Source organism: Palaemon carinicauda, chromosome 2 (genome assembly GCF_036898095.1).
Source record: "Palaemon carinicauda isolate YSFRI2023 chromosome 2, ASM3689809v2, whole genome shotgun sequence".
In the NCBI taxonomy this organism is placed as follows: Eukaryota; Metazoa; Arthropoda; class Malacostraca; order Decapoda; family Palaemonidae; genus Palaemon; species Palaemon carinicauda.
The window spans coordinates 39,712,429-39,733,802 of record NC_090726.1 but is presented as its reverse complement, the minus strand read 5'-3'; the positions used below and the strand labels follow the sequence as shown (position 1 = coordinate 39,733,802).

Here is a 21,374-nt window from a genome sequence, read left to right as displayed (position 1 = left end):
CCTGTAGGTTCCCCCAAACCCAGATCCTTAGCTCACAAGGCTGATGAGGTTGCAGTGACCAAAGGAACTAACAAGTTTGAACGGGTCTCGAACCCCTGTCTGGCGTTCACCAGTCAGGGATGTTACCACAAGGGCCACCACAACCTTAAAACAGATACAGACTGGAAATGAAAAGATACAACACCACTCAGTATGGTAATATCTTTACATACAAAATAGCAAGTACATGGAACAGACTTCCAGCACTACCTCTGCTCTCACTACCTCATCTTTCGCTACCTCTTGTCTCATTACCTCATCTGTCACTACCTCTCTTACTACCTCTCCCTTAATACCTTTCTCAGTACCTCTCCTTACTATCTTTCTCACTACCTCTCGCTTACTATCTTTCTCACTACCTCTCGCTTACTCTCTCTCTCTCTCTCTCTCTCTCTCTCTCTCTCTCTCTCTCTCTCTCTCTCTCTTCTAGGGTATAAGAGAAAGAGAAGTAAATATGAGAATATTTTCTTAAAATGTCATAGATCCTTAGAATGTTACTGTGTGAAATACATTATAAGTAGAACTTAATACACAAGTGCAGTAAGAGAGATAAATGATAAGAATATAATATTAGGTAATGAGAAGAAGCAAGTGAAAATTAATATAATATTAGCAAAAGAAAACATTATTTCGGGAGTTTCATGATCAAAAGAAAAGATTTTTGAACGAAACTCTCTGGGAAACAACTGATTCAAAATGGCGTTTCATTGTGATTAAACTTTCTCATTTTATTTCGTTTTGTAAGCTAATCCATCTTTCCTGAGACCTGTTGTTGGAGACTGGTATTTCATTATTATCAATAATTTCGATTTAGAGCAGAGGCCGAAGGTAGGGGCAATCTTACCTCCGTATGTAAAACAACCATGGTGGAAGCAGGGAAACTTATGTTGAGATGATTGACTTAGGTCTACAGAAAAGGGCCTCTCTCTCCTCTCTCTCTCTCTCTCTCTCTCTCTCTCTCTCTCTCTCTCTCTGTTGTGAAAAGGTAACAAATAGTATTAAGATGTTTATGCCATAGATCAAGGGTGAGACAGCTGGTAGAGGGATGTGCACACATAGGCCTACTATCTAACGATTTCCTTAAATGTAAGCCTATTGATAATTTGAAATCAATTTTATGATTAATCTCCTTCTGTGTATTTCCTTTATTGTAATTCATTGAGTAGTTCGATTTAACCTTTTCGTCACTTTGAAAGTTAAAGAGAAAGTCTTGTGGGGGCTGACAGACAACCACCAATAGCATAGGCCTATTCACTCCTGCAATAAGTAGTCCTGAAACTATATATTCTTATACATGTTATACAAGAAGGTCATGTATAACAATTTAATCATTCATTGATATTGTAATCCTTATTTCCTATTAGTAAATGTAGAAATAAAGTATTTAAGGACTGAGTTTACTGTCATTCGATTGAAGTTGACTGGGTGATATAAAATGATATTGGTTCTGTATTGCATCTGAGAGAGAGAGAGAGAGAGAGAGAGAGAGAGAGAGAGAGAGAGAGAGATCAGTGTTATAAAGGGAAATAATGGTGTCAGGAGAAAATTTGGCAACGCTGCTCATCTGTCACTCGAATCATTTATGTTTAGAAATATCAATTAGTTTTATTTTGTTTACAATGTGTCATTTATTGTTATTTTCATAATATTATCTGTATTATTTCTCCTACTTTATAAAATGCAAATGTTCAAGTATATATTTTCAAATCGACTTATTAGCGTCTATAAATCTGAATGTTCAAGGTATTATGCTTGCACAAACACATGCACGCACACACATTTACCATACCAAGATGTTCCTTGCAACGGACCCTAGATGTTAGTACTATCCCATTTCAAAAGACTAACTGCAAGAAAAAACAATTATCTTCTCAGGTAATTAAGCCAAAATTATTCAAACAATAGAGAAAACCGACATAGAAAACAATGGCGTAGGCCTAGTTTTACGTATCAGATTCATTCACTTTATCCTAATGGCGCAGTAGACGTATTTGGTGTTCGAATGTCTTAAATTCTAACTTCGACTCTGCATAAGTAGTTATCATTGTGAATGTTTTGCAGTTTTAAGAATAGAATAGCCATATTCGAATCAATTAAGTTAGACATACACTAAATTAAAGCACAAGTTACTAATATAAAGTTATGATTTACAGATTTAAATCTGAATGTTAAAACGAAGCCGACGTCAAATTAAATCGAACGATTAGAGTTGGAGACGAGAACTTCTTTGACTGTTCTTTCGCTATGTGCTTCTGAGGTGTTAAATCTCTCTCTCTCTCTCTCTCTCTCTCTCTCTCTCTCTCTCTCTCTCTCTCTCTCTCTCTCTCTCTCTTGGGAGACATGAACTACAAAGTGCGAAAACACAATTCTTGGTGCTTATATATGTATTGGTATTTACTGTATATAGCCTATATGTGTGTTCATAAATTCTTTGGCCTATATATATATATATATATATATATATATATATATATATATATATATATATATATATATATATATATATATACACACACACATTTGTGTGCTATGTACAGTAAATATATGTATATACGATAATATTTATTGCTTTAAACGAATATTTGGTTTAAAATCTATCTCTCTCTCTCTCTCTCTCTCTCTCTCTCTCTCTCTCTCTCTCTCGTAGGAAAGGCACGACCCCTTAAAGCTAATTTTAGCCAGCTCACATAAAGTTCATCTCAGATGTATAATGCCAAACTTCCTTAAATTACGTAAAGAAGTTTGTCCACGTGAAGCGAACTTTTCCAGGATTATCTTTATGATGTCACCCGACATGCTGGTGTTATTCCAGTCATGTTCTGAAAGTTCTTTACAGAAATTATACCAGAGAGACGTTTTATTTGCAAGGTGACGTCATAATTTCCCATAAATGTCAGCTCTTAAAAATTACGACTCATCCACCGTTGATTTATATAATTATGGCAATCATAGGCCTGATAAAGGTTATAAATTTGATTGATCTTCATGTAATTTTAAATGCGGGAAAATTAAGGTTTTTGGTTGTTGCTTGAAATGAGTCATAATTATTTTTTCAAAGACTAGAAATTCTGAAATTTAGACACAGATGGCGCCACTGCTTCTACAAGGACACTAAAGAAACTATTCGTTGTTTTGTCATCCTTGATGTGTCAAGTCAACGTTGGTGAAGTTACTTTTTCTCTGCTTAGGTTACAGTAAATTTAGTCTAAAAGTGGTATTCATTTAGATGTCAAGTGTGATTCCTTACAGTGTTAAGTCCAGTTAAGTTCTGTGATTATTAGATTGTGAACGTGACGCTAGTATAAAGATTGATAATTCTACAGGCTCCTTTTCACACACCATGAACCGGTAAGCTCTTAGGTATTATGACTATTTGCGCCAGTCAAGTTTGTGAAACTTTCAATGTGTTAAATGTTCCTGTCAACCATCAAAGAGTATAAATATTGCCATGCTTTCCTAAACTTGTAAGTTTTAATCGTATAATCGTAGTTTAGCTAGTTTTCGCAAAGTTGTTGGATAATTTTGTGCGTTTAATATAAAAGATTTACCCAAGTGTCCTTGTCTTTAAAACCAAATCGTTAAGTCATGGGCGTAACTGCTGACTTTATTACTACTGTTTATTTTTTTTCAAAGGCTACTTTTTGTTACTGTAGCTTGCATGGCAATAAAGAACATGGTAATTTTAATCTGAAGTTCTCCCTATAAATATACTGCTGTCAGCCGTATTTCAGTAAAGTACATGTGACCATAATTTTTATCCTACATCAACTTTTACGGGTTGGTAACCTTTGTATCACTCCTTTACGCAGTTATATCATTTTCAAACGCCCAGGCAAACTTTATTCCAGGACTTTTACAGATTTTTAGGGCAAATTCTTTCAAGTGATTGATGAATCGGATTGATTTTAGCAATTGAGTCGGTGTCGGTTTTAGAATGTTTTAAGTTAGTCTTTTGAGTTTACCAATTAACTATAAAGTTTGGCCAGTCTTGCTAGCTTAATTTCCTGCACAACGAAGCTACGAAACTAGTATTTACTATCGGTTGCATTGTTTAATGTTCATAGTTAAAGTTTAGCAAAACCTCTTGCGGAGTAAAATCATTTACAAAGTTATTTTAAAACACTTAATTTGATGATTAGACTCTTTACCGTATATAGTGACATAACTTTAATTCTCGGTCTACATTCGAAGTTTTTTAGTCTGTTACGTTTAATTCTTATTTCGATTTTCTAAGTAAATTTTGTTAAATATCACTTCGACCCGTTCATTACTTTTCTGTTCATCTATATGAATTAATCCGAAGTTTATTATTTAAATGGGAAATAAATAATTTCGAATCTATTGAATTTCCCAGGTTAATGGAATATTAGAATTTTGTTAGTAGGGTATCGTATATTGGTATTGGACGCATGAATTTACTTTTACGGTAAAGATTGGTCCATTGAAAATCTGGTTTTACTAAAAGCTATTTGTTCCTGATTACTGCTTATGTAGCCTACACTGTTAAGTTTGCCGTAAAAAAGTTAAAAATCCTGGATTAAATGTTCCAAGATTCAGTTTTAAAAACTGATATATTGGCTTAGAAGAGTGATATTACTGTCACCAACCCGTGAAAGATAATGTAGGGCAAAGTTACGGTCTCATGCAATTTACCGAAATACGGCCCAGAACGGTGTACTTTTTGAGAATTTCATATCAAAATTAGATAGTGTACAATGACGACAATGAATGAATTAGTTTATTCATGAAAATATTGACTGGTTCTAATTCATGAACAGTATTTACTGAAACTTAGTATTAAAATTTATAAGCGTAATGTTTTAAAATTTAATTATTTTGAGACTGAGTCTATGAAATCTAGACTTTTAATCCTAGAGAATTAGCATTTATAACAGCTGGTGTAAAATTTTATTTGTGGCTTCTTAATCATTGTAGATAAACTTATCTTTTCAGTTGATTCTCTAGTTCATATAAGTCTACCAAACGAGATTTAATTAGATTGGAAGTTTTGAACGTTACTATCATAAGTTAGGAGATTCTAAACGTTACCATTAAGAGTTGATGTTTTAGTACATTCAATTGCAAAGTCTTAAGAGATCTTGGGTAAAAGTTTTAAAGGTACTAAATGTTATCAATCAATGCTGATAGAAGAGATTGACTAACACCACTCAAATATTTAATTTTGTATTCTATTGGCAGCGAATCCTAAACCAGCGAATGTAAGACCCTTTTTTTTACAATTGGTAAAGACCAGATCTTTTCTTTTATATAAACCGATTTCAAAATCAGTCTTCAGTCTCTTGAACTTTTCCTCTTTACTTTGGTCACCAGGATTTCTTAATGAAAGATTTTTATTTATTGCTAATTATGTTAAAACCTTTCAGACGCTGGCTGTACTGGGAATCCTGCTCTTCTGCTGAAAAGACTGAATGCATCCTGTCAAATTTTCAAAATAAACTCTTCCTAGAAAATTTAATTCGAAATCAATGGTAAGAATTCACTTGACTCCAAAACACCCCCTCTTTTTTTTTTTACACTTTTTTAAATGTCCAATATATTCACATTTTTTGAATTCTTAACATTGTCAGGATTTAACGAAGTTCAAGGTTAACTAGTTTTATATTTGACTGGTATGACTTGTGATTTTATTTGGACTGATATTGTATTTCTATGGCTGTGGTTTGTAATAATTTTACTTTAAAGTTAGCTGATTTTATTTATTTGACTATGATCCAACAGCGATAAGTTTACTTTGTTTAAAATTAGCAATTCTATTTGTATGACTTATAACTTGCAATAGCTTTACTTGGTTTAAAGTTGGCTAGTTTTATTTGAATGATTGGTGACTATTAAAACTTTGTATTTTATATTTTGCCTAAATATTGATATGAAATTTTTCTTTCAGATGGTAACTGGTATTGCAGCGTATGATAGTGAAACTTCTGGCCACATACCACTCAACATTATATATTAAAGATTCTGTGGAATGCGAACTAGAGCACTAAAGTATTTTTTCCAACCTTGAACACAAACTATGGACATCGGTTCTGTGAATTCTTTCAGACTTGAGATATTTTACCCACTTTACCCACAATGGACCAGGCAAATGACTCAATGCTTCAAAGTACTTCTCAAATATGGAATTGTATGAGAATTATTTGAGTCTGCAAATGCTTGAGGATTTAACCAGGACAGTACGCTGACACGGGTTCTTGCCACTGGACGCCCTATGTCGACCGTATCAACCATTTATGCTTTAAATCTGTTTTATTTGTGCTTTTAAACTAAATTTTTTTTCATTCCAATTTTTTTGCTAGAGCCTAAGTTGAATCTACGAAATTTTAAATATATAGTAAATTTGGAAGTTTAGCGAATGTTACTAGTTTTAATTTATTCTTTTACATAATATTGAAAAAGTTATTTGTCAAACTGTAATGCCATATTCTTATTTCCAATCTGAGCAATGTTTCAATGCTATTTAAGGAAAGATTTTATAGATCTCCATAGTTTTCTCAATACCAAAGTTTTATGTTTTATAGAGTTGTGCAATTTCATGCATTTGTTTCCAATAAGTTTTTTCTCAATACTGAAGTTAAAATCTGTATGGATCTGTCTACTTTTTCAGTACTGTTTTTACAGTTGAAACTGTAAATTAAAAATCAGATCTAAATAACTCAATGAATTGAGTTTTGATATTTTCTACTTTAGGAGAGGCATGCCTTAACTGTTCGTTGGATTCAAGTAAAAGCTATTAAGTAATATATTGTGAAGTTTGTTTGGTACATGAAGGTTATGGACATTTTAATGTAGCAGTTGTCTACTTTAGGAGAAGTCTAATTCTACCTATATGCATATTCGAACTTAATAAAGTAAGTTTCAAGAAAAAAATATTTTTGAATCTAATTGTTTGTAATTCCATTGGTATTTTTAGATTTATAAACTTCCTAGTTACTTAAGATTCAATAGAATTTTTTGTAATTAAATTTAAATCTTTTTATTTATAAACTTCTGACTTGGTTGCTCAAGATTAAACTAAACTCCGGTGTTTGGAAGTTTCTAGTGTATTTATTTATCCTTTTGGAAAGTTTATTCCAAGATTGAAGGAAAATATGAACTGTAAGCTTTAAACATACTGGCTAAGCTTTACGTTAAACATTCAAGGAGACCATAAAATTTAGTGGTAAAAGAATTTAGATTTACTCATCTAAAAAAAAAAATTGATAGTGGTAAAGAATTTTTCCCCCTTTGTTTGGGAAATTAAGTCCCATCGAAATTTACTATTTCCATCAAAAATAATTGAGAAACTGGCTGAGAATTTTTCCCACTGTTTGGGAAATAAAACTATTCTGGCACACCTAATACCACTTAAAAGTTTAATACACCACCGTTCACAAGGTCTGTCTCGACCTGCATACTGTGACCTTTGCAGACTGTCTGCAGGCTTTGCCACAGAAGTTTAGTTTGATGGTGTATAAGGATTAAGTAGTCGGCAGAGTACTGTCAATGTAGTGAGGTGCGGGGATCAGTATAGTACGGTAACGATTATAAGTCTTTAAACTTTAATCTTGGTGCTGTAATAAAATTGATTTATGCATAAAAGCTAATGGGAAGGTGGCTGAAACTTGAAACATTTTAGACGTTTCGGGACTGTTGCATAGATTAAAAATTAAAGCAACTGTGTTGAGTTACTTATGGATGGGCGTAAACCACCAGCAAGGCTTAGTTTACTTTTCGATGGGTTTTCAGTTTTTAAACAGGGTGGGGGATTTTCCAGGAGGGCGTCCTCCCACCCCTCGATTTGTGGTATGTGTTGAGAGGGACAAAGACACGCACTGAAAGGTTATCTACAGTAAATTATGTACGTTAGCTTCCAAAATAAACTGGAGGTAAGGTACTAGTGCCTGGCATATTTGACGTATTGCCTCTAGGCCCTGCTATACAAAAACGGCTTGGTGTGGCTTCATAATTAGAGAAACTGCTAGCATCAATTAGGTTTCTCGCAATGTTTTTCGAAGTATATATTATTGACTTTTAGCTCGTCAGGGTTGGGGAGGAGTGAAGTTGTGGTATATAGGTGCTGGAAGACTTTTGAAATGATCTTCTGGCTGCAAAGTGATGAAGAGCCCGTGTCTGGCTATGAGGGCCAGGCAATCTAAATCATGAAATGATATAGTAAGGCAGTACGCATGACCTGTCGCTTCTAGTGTCCCACTATCAACCGTGTCATGTAGAGGAACCTTGTGCTCGAAAGTCAAATGTTGATCATAGTTTCAACGACGACAAGCATTTGTTTTATGAAAATTCGTGTCGAGAGAGTATGATCCACGTACTGCAACAATTGCATATGAATGAACAAATTAGTGTGAACATGAGCAGAGTGGAGGTTAAAACATACATTAACTCTTGTGTAAAATCAGGAACAAAGAGTATGCGTAAAATAATTGCAAAAAAATCAGGAACAGGAAGGTGCTTCCAGGCATTGTCATTTTTGAACTGGTGACGACGCATTATGGTCATCTATTTCGAACTATGACAGCAATGAGGAAATGCCAGGTACTGAACGATTACCTGATCATGAGGAATCTAGTTTTATCAAAATCATTGTGTAATTTATTCCCATTACAGTAAATCTACTTCTGGTCTATGTGTAAACTCCAGTCCTATTGTCACATGACTTCCTAAGCATCCTCTATTTTTGAATCCTTTCCTTATATCCTGCTTGCTGTGCCGGGTTCATCTTGGTTCACATAGCAATAATAATTGGCTGTTTTCTTGCGTCTCCTACGAGCCATGTTGTTGTGCTGGACAAATGTCGTCCTTCATAAGGAGCAAATCCCTATGCAAGTTGATAAGATAAAAATACTGTTCTTACAGATTAGTTCAGGCTCATTCGTCTGATAAGTAGCAAGTTTAAGGGCTGCTCTTGTGTCTTGCAGCGTCGCTAAACAAGTCATTGTTTATTTCTTTAACTGATAAACGCTGACAATTCATGGCTTTGACCACCAAATGTGGACGTTTACAGGCAAATTATTTGTCTGCAGGCACTGCTCAAATGTATGGACACAACGTAAACCAGCTTTCACAACACTTTGGTTGTGTTCAGATCTGAGGGTAATCTTGTATTATGATAGATTAAGCTATATTATGAAATTAATCTATCGTTTTTCTAGTATGAACGATTTATCTAATCAGTTTTGATATTAACTTTAAAAGGCTCTAAGTTACCAGTTTGCAATAGGACAGTGAAATGTGATATAATGAACAGCTTCGAACTTTATATCATGAAAGTAGACGTGATTAAGGAAATATAAAGATCCTGTTTAGTTCTTTAAATTAACTAAAATCAAGGTATTTTGGAGGCAAAGGCGATGCTCTCACTCCAGCAAGAGGTGGTAGTGATGTGAGTATCTGGCCCCGTTGCAGCACACAATTTATGATTATCTACTTTGCCGATTTCCAGACTTACTTCGATCTTCCCGTCCAGCTTAACAATTTTGCTTGATACTGTAACTGAATGGCTATTTCACCAGATAGACCGTAAGAGCTGAATCTTGTAGAATCCAACCTTTGCGAGAAAATAAATTTATGAAACCTTGATAATTGTTACAATCGTTAATTTTCTTCAAGATATATCTATATGAATTACTGTGGTTACCTGAATGGAATTGAGAGTCAAATAAACTATACTATTTTATAGTCCTCTATAAAAAGACACCCACTTAAATTCGTTTCAATAGCCGTTTAACCTCTCTGGAACGTCTCGATGGGAGTTCATTTAAAATTTATTCAAAGATCCTTTGTGAAATTACGTTCGATTTTAATGTTATAGGTCCATTATCAATTAATAATTTATAATATAACATTTATAGCTTCATGAACATATTTTGGATATTATATTAGTCGTTATTCCACGAAATTTGCTTCTGTATCCACGAAATAAGAAATTTTGAAATGAGTTGTCTAAGGCAAATAAATGATTGTAGTCACCCATAAAAACGTTTTCTTTGAATAGAAGCTAATACATTTTCTATTCTTATAAAGATATAAACTAATGTAAATAGGACTCCGGGACTTTTTTATGCTTGTAACTCTATTAGATAATGAATAATCGTTACACTAACGTCTTTTAAAAAAACTATTTAGTCCAACCAGTTAGTCCTAGAAGGGTTTACTGAGCTTCCGGCTAAAATACTGGCTGAAAACAGATAAAGACACCGGGTTTGGTTGAGGTCTCTGACTGGTTGAAACATTCTGTAGTATTGATAGCTACAAGAGATTCAGTAAACACGTAGATACCTCGGCAGGAGGACGTGGTATTTATCTAGGGCTTCTGTAAAGAAGAAGGGTATTTCAAACGATTTTCTCTTAAGTTTTCGTGAATGTGCTTCTCCTTTAGTTGACACAGATGCGAATATCCTGCTGTTTTTTTTCAAAATAGATTATTGTTTCGTCGATATTTAATTTGTTTTTCAATAACAGTATTTTATTGAGATTAATATCAGTTTTGTTTGAAATACGTTAATAATTCTAATCAATTTAGTATTATGGTATGAAAAGACGATTGGTAAATGCGTGTCTCAACATTAAATATTTTTTTATCTCCAAAAGGTGAAAAAAATAATAGATGTATGTCGTCTGTAGATTCTAAACCCTAAAACTATATAACAAGCTCCCACTAGACATGCGAAAGACTGAAGATGTCAAAGCTTTCAAGAAGGAACTAAAGACTTCCTTGTTTCCAAAGTGCTTCAATAATGTGGATTTGACTATTAACATGGGATACGCTGTTTCAAACTTTAGGTATCTAAAAACGTCTACAACAAACGGATCTGTAGTGCGTAGGATTTCCTTGTGTGATATGTGGACCAGGAAAACATCTATTAAAGTATTGTAAAGTAACCATAATTTTTGTTTTACATAAAATACATTTGTGACAATTGTTGTGCTATGCGGAACTAAATATTTTGTTGCAGCCAAAGATCTTTCAACTGAATAATTGATTGAAATTATGATTTTTACTATTCAAGATATCTATAGAACAGGAGAATCATTCGTGTTATTGGTCAAGTTATTTAAGAATATTATTGTATGTCTTTGATTAGAAATTCATGGTTAAGGCTTTTAATAGTCTGTAAATTTCTACTGAATTGTATATGGTAACGCAATCAATCTTTCGGTGCAACCTTACCATCCTTGTGACCTAAGGTTGGGGGGTTTGGGGGAGCCTATAGGTCTATCTGCTGAGTCATCAGCAGCCACTGCCTGGCCCTCCCTGGTCCTAGCTTGGGTGGAGAGTAGGCTTGGGCGCTGATCATATAACGTATGGTCAGTCTCTAGGGCATTGTCCTGCTTGGTAGGGCAATGTCACTGTCCCTTGCCTCTGCCATTCATGAGCAGCCTTTAAACCTTTAAACCTTTAAACAGAAAATACGACTGAAGTATATCAGCGTACATTGTTGGATATCTAGTGACACTGAATTAGACTTCTTACTCAAGGCGGCAAGAGCTGTACCATTAGTAATTGTGCCCTCCTTAAATAAAGGCCATCTTACGACAGGATGTATGTTTTCAGTGCGAGCTTAACTAGTTTTTAGGTAGCTCACATAGGCTCAGTAATCGCTTAGGTAATTCCTATAGGCTCAGTAATCGCTTAGATAGCTCACATAGGCTCAGTAATCGCTTAGGTAGCTCACATAGGCTCAGTAATCGCTTAGGTAGCTCATATAGGTGCTTTAATAATTACCTCTGCCAAACAAGTTGGAAGGAGGTTATGTTTTACCCCCTGTTTGTGGTTTGTTTGTGAACAACTTCCTGGCTACAATTTTAATCGTAGAGTAATGAAACTGGCATCAATTAACTTATGTAAAAAGCTGGAAATTATCAATTTTTGAAGGTCAAGGTCACAATAAAGCAAAATGTCCAATTCACTTCACGTTATCAGCCATAAGTTTGGACATCGTTGTCACAGAGACTTCAGACTTGGTTCATATTTGAGTGTATGAAAATCCACGCCAGTTAATAAATGTTAAGGTCAAAGGTCAAGGTCAAGATCGAGCAAAAGTTCTGGAAATAAACTGCCATGGCGGAGATCTGCATTCTACTGAGTGCCCCTTTAGTTTGTTGTGGAATGACAAGAGAGCAAATAAAATTTCTTACCAGTAATTAAAGTCATACTACTGAAGAAGTATTCAATTCAGATAATATCCCTTTTGATAAAGTAGTCTTTTATTATTTCAGGTATATTCCTACTAAAACTATTATGGTTTTACACCATAGTATGAGTACTACAGCTAGCATAATGTTTATAAATTAGTATAAAAAATGACAATGAAACAATCCCCAACAGGTTTAGTAGATTTGAGAATAAAGCCCTCAGAAGGATATTGGGAGTTGAATGGTAGGACAGAATTAGAAATGAAACTATAAGAGAGATTACTCGAGTGCCAGAAGAATATTGGGAGTTAATTGGTAGGACATGATTAAAAATGAAACTATTAGAGAGATAACTCGGGTACCATATGTGGATGAGATCATGGTGAAGTGTAGATGGAGATGGTTTGGGCGTGCTCTTCGCACTCCCCAAGAGAGATTAGTCCACCAAACTTTCAACTGGGTTCCACAACGCACAAGAAGAGTTGGAAACCCCAGGCCTACATGGCTGAGGACTACGAAGCGTGAAGTAAGAGATGATGAATGGAGAAATATTGATTTAAAAGCTCAAGATAGACACGACTGGCGAAATCTAACCGAGGCTCTTTGCGTCAGTCTGCATAAGTTAAGTAAGATAGTATTCCTACCAGTATTACTTTACTCTATTTTACTTTGAGGGCTGTTTTCCTGGTCATATCAAGTAAGGAAACCCTGAGCCCTACATGATCTACTAGATCAGTTTGTCGTATACATTCTGAAGTATTTAGAGTATTCTACAGTATGTTAATTGTCAAATCCACATTATCACACTCAGAAAAGAGAAAGTATTCAGTTTCTTCTTGAAATTATTAATATCAATTCATAAAATACGGTGAAATACTTGATTAAGAGGAATTTTTAAATCAGGTATGAATGGCTGTTAAAATACTATGGGTTCCCTCAAAAAAAAATTTTTGTTCAGAAAGATCCGATTGTTTTCATTTTCTAAGATATAGTAAAGGATCAAGTGGGTGTGTTCAAGAAGAAAGGTTTGGTAACATAAAACTGCTATCGTATACGCTTCACTCGTAAATAGCTATTAGATACTAAATGCTGTTCATACAAATGTCATTTTAAAGTCTATTATGATTTAATTTTTTGTATCAGATAATTACCCATATATATCCTGTCATAAATGTGATGAAGAGAACCATAGAAATGAAGATTGTGTTGGAGGTCTCTGATTGGCTGAAGCAAATCTTTGACTTTCTCGACTAATTCTAGGGATTTGTCCCCCAAATAGGGACATTTTAGCTGTTAGAGAACTCAGAGGCCCAAAATAGGGATATCTGATTAATTCCCATATAACTGAGAATTGCTACTGAAATTTAATCTTAGCATATCAAAATCACCAATGGTCCTTATGATTTAGAGATATTTTTCTACATAGGTGAATATTCAACGTGAAATATTTAGTTTCTTTACGTAGCCTAAAATCAGCAATGTGATAATTTAGTCTTCAAGACTTAAATTGCTTGTGTTTTTGCTAAGTATTGCTTGTAAATGACACCTAATATGATATGATTACATTAATATATATTTCAGAGCAAATATTAAAATCAAAACAGAAGTAAGTTCGTCATCTTAATAAAAATCTAGATTTTAGTGTTAGTGGTTTCATAAATACAATTATTAAAAGTAAATATAGAATATATTACAATTATAAAAGAAGCATAAGTATATTTATTGCATTATAAGGATAGCAAAGTATTAAAAAATACTAGAAGAAAATATTTCTGTCCTAGGGATATTTTAAGGCCTGTCTAGGGATGTTTCTGACGGCTCTAGAAAATTCAGTCTGCCATAGACACGGTCAGAGAAGGTCTTGTCTTTTAACCAGTGTTGTGAAAAATTAAGGGAAAAGGTAAGAACTCACTTTCCAGGTTTATTTTCTTTATTTTCTCGCGGGTAATTGGTCACGTTAAACGCTAGATGTTTGGAATAACCAGATATCTTCTTACAAAGGTATTGAATTGGTGAAAGAAGTTTCATATTGGCCTTTGCCAACACCGGTTTTAGGGTGTGGAAAGTTTCGAAACTTTTAATGGTTTTTAGACGAGATTTTCCAATTGACTTTATGTATCATACTGTAAGTGTTGTTTTGAGTTCCATGTAGAAACATAGTAATCGATTTTAATATTACCCTGTCGAGTACTTATCTATAGGCCTAAATTTTCCATTAACGCCAGCGATGGATTTAGAATTATCTTCGTAAAGTTTGCTCAAATTCATTTAAAATGTAATTAATGGTTTTTAATCAGATATTTCCTTTTGAAATTGGAGACAAATTGACATGGAATTTTAAATAATGTTTTTTTTTTTTTTTTTTTTTTTTTTTTTTTTTTTTTTAATTAGATATTTCCGTCTGAAACTAGACCCATTGGTAAGAATTTTTATTACATTTTTAAAATTTTCAAGCTGTTGGTGGTGGTGGTGATGTCTCAAGATTCGTATAATTTATGCATATTTTCATCTCGCAAATCCTAAGGGTTGCATGACTGCAAGAGCCTGTGCTTGGCCGCAAGGGCCGGGCAATATACAACAGCCACATATTTTGAAAACTTTTAGAAGGATCCTGAAATTTGAGGTGATAGCTGTACGATTGTTATTGAAGCCGAAATATATTTCATAAGTTAACATATAAATCATATAAAGTCAGTGAACAGCTCATCATACACAGCGTATATATTTAACAATAGTATTCATTATTTGACCAATGCACAAAATAAATCCTTTGTCCCAATAATCATTCAGTTCACTCTGTGAACACAGTCATTTATTTGTAAGCGAGTGCACACAAACCATGACAATTATACTTGCATTTGTTTTAAATATCTCCTTATTGTCTCAGTGAACAGTTCCCTTAGGAAATTCAACATTTGGAAAGTTCTGTGTTTTTTGTTAAATCAATGAATTAGTTCAAGATTCCTTCCTTGATGTCTACTGTACGGTCTAGTTTGACAGATCGCATTATCGGCCACGCCCACTTACTTATTACTTACAGAATCTCTCTCTCTCTCTCTCTCTCTCTCTCTCTCTCTCTCTCTCTCTCTCTCTCTCTCTTCAGCTGTTTTGAATATAAGCTCCCCCTAATCCACGGCATTTTATTTCGATTGTTTAACGAATATCCTGTCAGTAAATTGGGCAGTTTTAAGGGTGACTCTGCCTAAATTAAGGATTCTTGATTTTCGGTGTTTTATTGCAACATGATTAACAAATTCTAAATGTTCTGATTCATTAAAACTTTACAATAACATCTCTTATAAGCAGCAAAATGTTTCATTGTTATTGAGATTAAAATTTTTTTATATGAATTCGTCAATTTCCTTTTAACTATTCTCGAACATAAACTATGGAAACCATTTCGACCAGAAGAATCAACAATTTTCATTGTTTAAACTATCTCATCTTTACGTAGATGTAAACTAAAGGCATCCTTATATAGTTTGGATATGATACGTACGTCCATGCGTACTAGACTCTCTCTCTCTCTCTCTCTCTCTCTCTCTCTCTCTCTCTCTCTCTCTCTCTCTCTCTCTCTCTCTCTCTCTAAAGGCAACATGCAACTAAACCTTTAAAACATTCTGGTTTTCATTGCAACCATAGAGTGAGCCTGAGCCCTCCGATATAAATTGTTTATAGATTTAAGTTTTATATCAGCACAAGTACTTAAACACAATTTTATTAGGGATATAAGGTCTATAGAATAAAATGTCTAGTTTAAACTTTTAGACACTGTTTATTCACCAAGACATCTCTAGGAAATTCAGTTAAAATTAAAGCAGGAAATGTCTTGAGAAATTATAAATGCCTTTTTCCTTTTTTAAATCCATCCTAATAGTGCCAAGTTCTGCAATAACTTGTGTGTTATCAGGCAGTAAGGCGAACGTTCTTAGTGTTTTAGAGTTCTCTTTCTTGAGGGTACACTTGGGCACACTTTTATATGTTGCTTCTCTTCCTCTTGTTTTTTTAAGTTTCAGTAGTTTTTATATGCAATATTTATTTTAATGTTACCGTTCTTAAAATATTTTTTGTTAATTACTTCTCTTGTAGTTTGTATATTTCCTTATTTCCTTTCCTCTCTGCTTTATTTTCCCTTTTAGAGCCCTTGGGCTTATAGCATCCAGCTTTTCAAACTAGGGTTGTAGCTTAACTAATAATAATAATAATAATTAAACTTAACATGTATAATCACCTCATTAGTTATGACGTAACACTTTCCTTGTTCTTATTTCACCCAGTCTGACAAAATTTTTTTTTTTTTTTATTTTATTTTTTTTTTTTTTTTTTTTTTTGCAGATTTGTTCGTGGTTACGAAGAAGACTGTCCACAAGTTTTCAGCGAGTGGGAAGAAGCTGTCTTTAATCTGAAGATACGATGCCTTATTAAGTGATATTAAATCGTCAAGCCTTCGTTTGATTATAAAGGTAATGGTTGATTTCATAAGTTTAATTTAAGGAAATTCCAGTCTGGTAATATTTTGGAAAATCAAAACTTTTTCACTAATTTTACAGGACTTTTGAAAAGGACATTACTGCCTGAATACTATGTGGATTAGAGAACTTGGTTTGAAGGTGTGACTATAACTCATTTCTTACTATGTCTATAATTTAACTAATATAACTTTTCATATTCAATGGAAGGATTTTACTAATTTTGTGGTCGTGTGTGATGATGATGTATTTTTCCTGTTTATTGAAAATCAACCTTTAACAAACCTTTTTATAAAAAAGGGTTTGTTAACTGACGTAAAGGTATTTTCTAAGTGAATGACTTTTTAGTTGATTTTCAGTAAAAAAAAAAAATATGGATCTGAGGGTGATTGTAAAGAGTCAGTGTTTTTGTCGAGTAAACATACAAGGTTAATGACAAACTTTTAATCCTGGACGAGGTATAGTGGTGTTGAATGTTATACTAACGTGATGTAATAATTTGGCACGGTGCACTGAAACTGTTTTTTATAAATATTCATATCAAACAATATGATATGAAACAAAATTGTTCATATATCATTGGTTCCACAACTACAGAATAGTGTCAATCTCAATTTGTAAATGTTTAGTAACCGAACTCAAAAGTATATATCTTAAATCCTGGCATACTTACCATCCTTGTAAGCAAAGGATAGGTGGTTGGGGGAGCGTGTAGGTTTAACTGTTAAGCCACAAGCAAGCATTGCCTAACCCTACCTGACATAGTTTGATGGAGAGGGGCCTTTTGGCACTGAGGATATGTATATATGTCAATTTCCAGGGCATTCTCGCTGCCCCTCGCCTCTGCCATTGAAACACAGTTTATTGTCGTCTTTTGGGTCCATAGGTTCTTATTCAGCATAAAATCAAGTTTTTTTGCTACATTGGCAAAAGGGGAGAGCAATATCTGACCCATAATCATGGATTTAACATAGAGAAAAAGTATGCAATGTAATTGCATCTTGCTAGAATTGATGTTAATGGTTGTGTACTTCGATTCCAGTACATTTACTTTACTTCACTTTGATAGCGGCTTTTCCAGTCCCATACAGCAGGGGAACCCCACTCTCTACAGGACCTCCACTGTCGTTTTACCTTGGTCGTTCACAGTATTTATCTTTTCAGGTCACATATTGTTCATTTACTGTTAAATCGTCACTGTCAAAAGACTCATGAAATAAGAAAGTCTTCAGTTTCCCCTTGAAAGCCCTAATGTCTTCAATCATTCGAATGTTTCGTGGGAGCTTATTATATATACAGTAGTCTCGGGGCCGCATATTTAAAGGCTATGGAGCCTACAGTAGACATATATGTAGGTTCCAATAGTTTGAAGCCATCTGCAACTATTCTCGTGTGGACACGATTTGTTGGCTGTGCAATATGTAGCAATTCTTCTAAGTATTTTGGACGACCTGTTCTGATAACTTGGTGGGTTATTGTACATATTCTAAATTAAATTCTCGCTTTAATCGGCAGCCAGTGTAAATCAATTAGTATAGGGGTGATCCTTTCTTTAGGTGGGACACCTTTTATCAGTCTTACTCCTGTGTTTATTATGTTTTGTAATTTCTTAAGTTACACTTTTGGTAAATTGTAGTAGAGTTTCAGTAGTCAATCCTGGCAATAACACAGTTTATCATAAGTTTCTTTACAGAATTTTCGTCCAGGTACTTTTTTATAAAAGCAATATTTATTAGATGATAAACAGCAGTTTTTATTACATTATTTATTTGGGCATTTAGAGACAGGTTACAGCCAAGAAATACACCTAGATCTCGAACTTGCATATCTTGGATCCCATCACCAATCCGAAAACTACCTGGCAAGGAATGAAAACTATTACAGCTTATCTAACAATGAATCCTCTGTGGATTTAGTCAGTCTACGGAAAGAGAAAGAGACAGAATGGCAGGCGAACATGGCTGAAGACTATGAAGCGAGAAGTAGATGATAATGGATGGAGAAGTATTAATTTAAAAGCTCAATATAGAGACGACTGACAAAAGCTAACCTAGGTTCTTTGCGTCACTAGCCCTTATAATATGTACTCCTAGAGACTACGACAAACACCATGAGACTAATGAACACGATAATAGTTACCAACCTTACCTTCTTCGCTCAACGTGAACCCTCCAGCAAATTAAATTACTTGGACTAAAGGTAATGGTGGCCCGGTGGTAGCGTCCTTGCCAGACTGGGGTTCCAGTACCGCTCAAACTCGTTGGTTCTGTTGGTCTCTGTAACCTCACCATCTCTGTGAGCTAAGGATGGTGTGTTTGGGGGAGCCTATAGGTCTTTTCTGCTGAGTCATCAGCAGCCATTGTCTGACACTCCTTGGTCCAATTTGGGTGGAGAGGGGCTTGGGCATTGATCATGTGTAATATGGTCAATCTCTAGGGCATTGTCCTGCTTGATAGGGCAATGTCCCTGTCCCTTTCCTCTGGCATTCATGAGCGACCTTTAAACCTTCAAACATGGGTCACAAGTAGAAGCAGCCCAAGTATCCTGATTCTTATCTCAGATTTCACCACCAACTCCAAAACCAATCAGGTCTTAAGGAATGAAGGATTATTATGACTGCTCAACTGACGGGACTCCCATCCCGGCCAATTCTAACGAGTACAGTAACTTCCTATGCCCACGAAATCTGGTCCCTCCCTCCAACCAAGACCTACACCGAACTTTATATCAATACAGTGTTTGATTCATCAACTCATACTTTTATTATTCTATCTAGTAGTGTTATTTTTACTGTTGAAAACGTTAAAGAAAAAATGATAAAACCTGATTATGAATAGATTATCAGTATTCGCTTATACTGGTTGTAATAAAAAAGCAGTTTTGATCGGACGACTATATATCCACCTATGATGAGATATGCACAATTACTACTAGAATGCTGTAATGTTGAAAAGATACTTCTAAGAACTATTAGAAAATGTTTTCTATAAAATCAATGCCAATGAGGCAACAATCACCTTCAATAATACCTATTAAAAAGAGTGCCTTCTCATTCGTGAGTTCCTTTGGTCGCTGCAACCTTCCCATCCTTGTGAGCTAAGGATGGGGTGTTTGGGGGGAACCTATAGGCCTATCTGCTGAGACATCAGCACCCACTGCCTGGCCCTCCTTGGTCCTAGCTTGGGCGGAGAGGGGGCTTGGGCATTGATCATATGTAATATGGTCAGTCTCTAGGGCATTGTGTCCCTTGCCTCTGCCATTCATGAGCTGTCTTTAAACCTTTAAACCTTGTGACTAAGAGTGTTTTTGATCTTCAGTTTTATATTATTTATGTACCTCCCAGCTAATACAGTGGTAATGCGTTTGCCTAGCATTCGTATGGCAACAGATCGATCCCAGCCCGGAACCGTGAGTCTAATCTGTATTCTGGGGAGGATACCACTGTGGTTGAGCACCGCAGTAAGGAACTGGGTTTGCTTGGCTAATGTTCTGATGTGCATATCGCTTCGCATGATACTGAAACTGAAACCAGACATCTTCACCTTTCTTTATCTTCTTGTGCACGAAATTTCCCTTTCATTCCTACTAACATTTCCACAGTTGTATTTTTCCCTGCGAGTCTTTGCTGCCCTTGCCTATTTAATGCTTCAGGGTAATGGCAGCCATTACCTTCAATTGAATATACCCTATGCAGTACAGTACAATTCTTCAGGAGCAGGAGGGGGGGGGGGAGGGACCCCTTTGCAGTTTGTGTTCCCCCAGTGCTGAGAAGATCTGTTTATTTCTCGTCCAGTTTTAGTACTATTTCTATTAAGGTACAGCATTGGTTTTTCCTTTCTGAATACAGTTACCATGTTTTAACTCATGAAGATATATGTCTTAACTCATGAAGATATATGAATTGTCTGAACGATTCACAGCGGGTTGTGGTGGTTGATGTGGTAATGTCCCTGATTGGTGAAAGCCAGACTAGGGTTCGATTCCTGCTTAATAGTGTTAGTTTCTTTGGTCGCTGCAACCTCATTATCCTTGTGAGCTAAAGATGTGGGGTTTCAGGGAGCCTATAGGTCTATCGACTGAGTCATCAGCAGCCATTGTCTGACACTCCTTGGTCTAGTTTGGGTGGAGAGGGGGCTTGGGCATTGATCATATGTAATATGGTCAGTCTCTAGGGCATTGTCCTGCTTGGTAGGTCAATGTCACTGTTCCTTGCCTCTGCTATTCATGCGTTGCCTTTAAACCTTTAAGAGAATACACTCAGGTACACTATTCTAGCTTATTTCTCTTACTCCTATTTTTTAAGTTTTCATAATTTATATAATAAGATTTATTTTAATGTTACTGTTCTAAAAATTTTCTATTCTAATTGTTCATTACTTAACATGTAGTTTATATTTTTCCTTATTTCCTTTCCTTACAGGGCTATTTTTCCTTGTCCGAACCCTTGGGCTTATAGCATCCTGCATTTCGAATTAGGGTTGTAGATTAATAATAATAATAATAATAATAATAATAATAATAATAATAATAATAACTATTAAAATTGTGGCCGGGAAGCTGTTCACAAACACACACACAAACGAACAGGGGGTAACACATAACCTCCTTCTACCTTCGTTGGCAGAGGTAAAAACTGCTACTTATCTCACTTTTTGATCGAGATCGAGAGAGAGAGAGAGAGAGAGAGAGAGAGAGAGAGAGAGAGAGAGAGAG

At 34.9% G+C, this 21,374-nt stretch overlaps 1 long non-coding RNA gene across 1 annotated transcript; it reads left to right on the top strand.

Moving 5' to 3' along the window:
- The first annotated feature begins 3,239 nt into the window (after positions 1–3,239).
- LOC137616647 (uncharacterized) lies at positions 3,240–7,096 on the top strand. Its single transcript, XR_011039464.1, has 3 exons — positions 3,240–3,387; positions 5,424–5,528; positions 5,945–7,096. It is a non-coding gene; the product is annotated as an uncharacterized lncRNA (long non-coding RNA).
- Positions 7,097–21,374: the final 14,278 nt, after the last annotated feature.